Raw genomic sequence first — 6649 nt, forward strand, 5'->3', positions numbered from 1 at the left:
GAGGATTGCTTGAGGCCAGGAGTTCAAGACTAGCCTGGGCAACATAGCAAGACCCTGTCTCTATTATATATAAAAATTAAAGTAAAAAAAAAAATTAGCTGCCGTGGTGGTACCTGTAGTCCTAGTTACTCAGGAGGCTGAAATGGTAGGATGGCTTGAGCCCAGTAGTCCAAGGCTGCAGTGAGCTATGATCACGCCACTGCACTCCAGCCCAGGCAGAGTGAGATCCTTTCTCAAAAAAAAAAAAAAAAAAAAAAAGGAAAATTAATCATTTTAAAGTATATAACTCAGTGGCATTAAGTACCTTCACAATGTTACACAACGAACCTTCACCATATTCATTTCCAGAACTCTTTCATCATCCCAAACGGAAACTCTGTACACATTAAACAATAGCTCTCCATTTCCTCTCCCCACAGCCGCTGTAACCTTTAATCTGCTGCTGCTGCTGCTGCTGTTGTTGTTGTTGTTGTTGTTGTTGTTGTTGTTTTAAAGACAACCTGTCCCCCAGGTTGAAGTGCAGTGGCTTGATCTCGGCTCACTGCAATCCCTGCCTCCCGGGCTCAAGTGATCCTCCCGCCTCAACCTCCCAAGTAGCTGGGACTACAGGCACACACCAACACGTCTGGCTAATTTTTGTATTTTTCATAGAGATGGGGTTTCACTGTGTTGTCCAGGCTGGTCTCAGACTCATGAGCTCAAGCAATCTGCCCGCCTCAGCCTCCCAAAGTGCTGGGATTACAGGCATGAGCCACCATGCCTGACCTTTAGTGTACTTTTCATTTCTATGAATTTGCCTACTCTAAGTACCTCATCTAAGTGGAATCATACAATATTTGTCCTTTTGTGTCTGATTGTATTAGGGTTGTCCAGAGAAATGGAACCAATAGTAGATAGATATATAGATATAGACCGAGACAGAAAGAGGGAGATTTTTTATGAGGAATGGGTTCATGATCTTATAGAGGCTAAGAAGTCAGCTGTTTGTAAACTGAAGACCCAAGAAAGCTGATGTGTATTTCCAAACCAAATCTGAAAGCCTGAGAACGAGGGGAATCGATGGTGTAAAGTCCAGTCTGGAGTCAGGAGAAAGACCAATGTCCCCTGATGCTCATCCCAGAATAGACACCCAGCAAATATTTAATGTATTGAATACATAAATGAGAAGTTAATGAGTGACTCTAACAAATACAAATCAGAATCTTTCTTTTTTTGACATTTTTATTGAAAGCGCCTAGTTTTTACTTACTAATTTCTAAAATTTTATTATTTTTAAAACTCTTAAGCATGTGTATATTATCTGATGTCCTTTTGCCAAAAATAATAATCTATTGCAATCCTATAATAAGCTAGATATTATCTAATTATTCTATTAGGCTGAAATAAGCCAATGTTTGTCAGGAGGAAAAACTGACCCATGTAAGTGTTTATTTCAAGTTCTTAACTACGGATATCTGATCTTTGAGAGTTGCTGGTTTTAATTCTCATGCATCCTTCTGAGAAGTCACATTCCCAGAAGTTATTTAATTATGGAAAATGAAGAAGCCATAGGCTTATAGCATGAAATTCTAAACCTTGCCTGACATAAATGTTGCTCAACAAAAGTTTCGTATTTTGCAAACCAAGTGTTCCTCAGTAACACTCAACTACATAAGTTAAACATTTGTTTATGCTTGTTAGAGAGCTAATGGCATAGAAGAAAGAGGAGAAAAGTAAGGAACATATAATAATAACTGGAAATGTACATTATTTCATGTCTTTTTTAATTCTATGATTCTTTTGAGCTGAAAAACTAAATGTGAAAAAGCAATCCAAAAAACAGTCTGAAATATGTTAAAAGTGAAGACAGAGATTTATATTGGAATACTCACCTCAGTCTTAACTGCGCTGTCTTCACCACAATTCTATAATCATCTCATAAACTCCAAGCAAAGACCAAACGTTCCACTGCTTTTCTCAGCAAATACAGAGGCCTGAAATGTATCATGCAAGATATTACACTGCCACCTGCTGGTACTCCATCAATATGCATGGGAAAGAAAGGATCCAACACGGGACCTTTTCCTCCTCCTTTCTCCCTTAGGGGTAATCTCCCAGAGGAGACAATAGTAAACTAGAAGAAAGAGAACGTGGAGGCCATTTTTCTTGGTCCTGGCAGTATAATTCAGCCTCCGAGATCTAGAAAGATTATATATAGAGAGAGAGAGTCTCGCTCTGTTGCCCAGGCTGGAGTGCAGTGGCGCTAACTCTGCTCACTGCAATCTCCGCTTCCCAGGTTCAAACAATTCTCCTGCCTCAGCTTCCCGAGTAGCTGGGATTACAGGTGCGCACCACCATGCACGGCTAATTTTTTTGTATTTTTAGTAGAGACGGGGTTTCACCATGTTGTCCAGGCTGGTCTCGAACTCCTGATCTCACGTGATCCGCCTGCCTCAGCTTCCCACAAGTGCTGGGATTACAGCGTGAGCCGCTGCCGCTGTCTAGAAAGATTCTTAAGTAAACAACAATATACTCTAACACTATTGAGTGGTACCACATTCCTCTAAGACTTGGAGAATTCGAAAAACAAATCCAGTTCTAGTCTCACAGCATTGACATTAGAGTTTCCAGAGAAGGGGTGTGGGACATGGGAATATGAGTCAAACTATAGAATATTACTTCACCCTTATAGTCAACATTGTTTCATCTGCAGCTCTTCTGTAAAACAGGATTAGCTGTAAGGCATGAAGAGCTTTTCCATCTTGAGTCCACCTGTGTGACTGCCAGAAAGGAGCTTTGTGCAGTTAAGAGGTCATTCTGTGGGAATCAGAGACAGATGTTAGACCTGTGCTATCCAGTACAGTAGCCACTAGCCACAGGTGGCTACTACGCATTTGGAAAGTGGCCAGTCTCAACTGAGATGTGCTGTAAGTACAAAACACTCAGTAGATTTCAAAGTCTTCGCATTAAAAAAATATATAAAATATCTTGTTGGTTATTTATATTGATTATATATTGAAGCGTAATATTTGGAATATGTTGAATTAAATAAAATATATTATTAAAATTAACTTCTTCAGTTTATTTATTTTATTTATTTATTTTTTTGAGACAGAGTCTTGCTCTGTTGCCCAGACTGGTGTGCAGTGGCACCATCACAGCTCACTGTAGCCTTAACCTTCTGGGCTCATGTGATCCTGCCCCCTCAGCCTCCTGAGGAGCTGGCACTACTTGTGCACACCACCATGCTCAGCTAGTTTTTGGTTTTGTTTTTGTGAAGATGGAGTTTTTGCCATCTTATCTAGGCTGGTGTCGAACTCCTGAGCTCAAGCTATCCACCCGCCTCAGCCTCCCAAAGTGCTGGGATTACAGATTTGAGCCACTACTCTAGACTGTTTAATTTTTTTTTTAATGTGGCTGCTAGAAGATTTGTAAATTACATATGTGGCTCACATTATTATTCTGTTGCACAGGACAGGGTTTGACAAACAATTATGACTATGGTTAATTGAGTGCTTACTGTGTACTAAGGGTTACCTAGTGGGTATACCATGCCAAGAGTTTTGTGCACACTGGTTTTTCATTTAATCATCATAATAGTGTATTAAAAATGTATTATTATCATTTCAATTTCACAAGTCAGAAGACTGAAATTCAGAGAGAATAAAGACTAAGTTACCATAGTTGGTGAGTGACAATGCCTGGACTTGAACCCAGATGCTTACAAATCCAAAACCAAGGATCTTATCCACAAGGCATGCAGTCTTCCAACAGGGCTCTCTTTGGCCCTACCTCTATTGAGGTCCTTTTCATGCTCCTGTTCCGTGGCTTTGTCGTAGAGTATTTTCCCCTCTCCATAAGATCATCTTGCTGTAAATTCTATAGTCAGGTAAAAAGAGGTTTCTCTCCTTTTCATATTTTCCTAGGCCCATATTAAATAACAAACTTAGAGGTGGAATGGTATATACGGGTAGAATTCTTTCCGACTTCTTCTAATTTTTGTCCGTCTTGGCTTTCAGTGTCTCAAAGTATAAACTTTCTCAGACATCATAAATCCTTGAGAAAGTGCCCTAAGATGTTTTAGACAAAAACAGATTTTCCAGATTTGCCTGGAATTTTTTTAGCTTTTTGCAAAGAAGGAGAGTTCTGTTTATACAAAAGCACTGGCAAAATTTCTGAGTCTCAAATACTTCTGTTATTTGGGTACATGGCGGCTATATGTGCACACAAACACATACACACTCATGCGTTTGCACAAACACAGAAAGCCACGTATAATCTCTCTTACAAGGAAATTAGGCTTTTGATCTTTTTGGTTTTCATGAGGCAAGTTACCAATTCTAAAGCAAGTAAGAGTTGTTATTTCTGGAGTAATTATTCAGGAATGAATAAATGTGACCTCTCCTCCATGTGTAATTACTTCCTGCTTTGCCTCACATTGCTTTGATTCTCTCCAGTTGCGAAGGGTCAAGAAATTTTTAGCGGTGGCTAGCAGAACAAAATCCAAATAAATTATATGTTAAATAACATAGTTTTTTAGTGTTAGCAGAAAAAGCAAAGGCTAGGTTTTGGAAAACTTAGCCATCCATCCACCCATCCATCCATCCACCCATCCATCCATCCATCCATCCATCCATCCATCCATCCATCCATGTATCCATCCATCCATCCACCTGTCCATCCATCCATCCACCTATCCATCCATCCATCCATCCATCCATCCATCCATCCATCCATCCATCCATCCATCCATCCATCCATCCCATCCATCCATATATTCATTCATCCACCCACCTATCTTTCCATCCATCCATCCATCCATCCAATCACCTATCCATCTATTCATCCATCCATCCATCCACTCACCCACCCATGCCAGGTATGGGGAATACAGATGCAACAGTAAACAAACAGAACTCAACCGTGACCATATGGAGCTTGTACTCTTGTGGGAAAGGCAGGCAATAAACAAGTTAAAAACTTAATTGCAAAACCAAACTCTGTAAAATGTTTTAAAGAGGGTTATTCTGAGCTAATATGAGTGGCCATGGCCCAGAGAACACAACAGTCCCAGAGGTCCTGAGAAAGTATACCCGAGGCAGTCAGATTACAATTTGGTTTTACACATTTCAGGGAGGCAGAAATTGCAGGTAAAATCATAAATCAGTACGTGGAAGGTATACATTGGTTCAGCCTAAAAAGGCAGGCCATCCCGAAGCAAAGGACTTACAAGTTATAGATGGGTTTTAGGGATTTTTTAGTTGGCAATTGGTTGAAAGAGTTAAGCGGTGTCTAAAGAGTTGAAGTCTTTAGACGAATGCCTAGCATTGCCTTCTACTGACTTCAAGTTAAGATAAGGAAGTCTGCTACCTGTCATGTGATTCTATACCAGCGTCAGGTTGGAAAGTAAGCCACATTATACCAGGCTAATTTGAAAAACAAAAACAAAAACACACATTTAATGAGATTTTGTGGTTTGTAGGGCATGACTTAACCCTTGCCTTGCATGGGCTCAGGTCTTGTTTATAACTTAGTATCGTATTGCCACAGAGTCCACTCTGTCAGTCTTATAATCCCTATTTTAACATTAACACTGGTCCGTTGCATCTAAACTCCAAAAGGGAGTGGGTATAACAAGGCATGTCCAGCCTCCCTTCCCATCATGGCCCAGAACACAGTTTTTCAAGTTTCTCTTGGGTGCTCTTGGCCAAGATGAGGGTCTGTTTAGTTGGTTGGGGGGGTTTCGGATTTTATTATTAGTTTACAGAAGCAAATAAAAACTATACATTGAAATGAGTCTTATGAAGGAAACAAACAGGGTGCAGAGATAGAGGACAACCTGCTTTAGAGAAAGTGGTCGGGAAGGCCTTCAGCTTATTGGGAACTGGTGAAAGGCCTTCAGCTCACTGGGAACAAGTAAAAGGCCTTTAGCTCATTGGGAACTGGTAAAGGAAATGATTCAGCAGCCCAGGCAGAAGGAAGCACAAGCGTCAGAAGCACTTGAACCAGAGCAACTCCATTTTGAATAGGGGCTGGGTAAAATAGTGCTGAGACCTACCAGGCTGCATTCCCAGGAGGTTAGGCATTCTAAATCACTGGAAGACATAGGAGGTCGGCACAAGATCCAGGTCACAAAGACCTTGCTGATAAAACAGGTTGTAGTAAAGAAGCCGACTGAAACCCACCAAAACCAAGATAGTGACGAAAGTGACATCTGGTCATCCTCACTGCTCATTATACGCTAATTATATGGTATTAGCATGCTAAAAGACACTCCCACCAGTGCCAAGACAGTTTACAGATGCCATCGCAATGTCAGGAAGTTACTCTATATGGTCTTAAAAGGGGAGGAGCCCTCAATTCTGGGAATTGCTCACCCCTTTTCCAGAAAACTCATGAATAATTCACCCCTTGTTTAGCATATAATCAAGCCCAAGGCACTGCTCTGCCTTTGGAGTAGCCATTCTTTATTTCTTTACTTTTTTAATAAGCTTGCTTTCAGTTTACTCCGTGGATTCCCCTCCAGTTCTTCCTTGTGTGAGATTCAAGAACCCTCTTCATGGGGACTGGATCAGGGCCCCTTTCCGGTAACACAAGCATAGCAATTCTGAAGTTATCAAGAGCACACAGCTTTGGCGAAAGGACAGTGAACAGTGACAGAATGCAGCAA

The sequence above is a fragment of the Macaca thibetana genome, chromosome 9 (genome assembly GCF_024542745.1).
Source record: "Macaca thibetana thibetana isolate TM-01 chromosome 9, ASM2454274v1, whole genome shotgun sequence".
NCBI lineage: Eukaryota > Metazoa > Chordata > Mammalia > Primates > Cercopithecidae > Macaca > Macaca thibetana.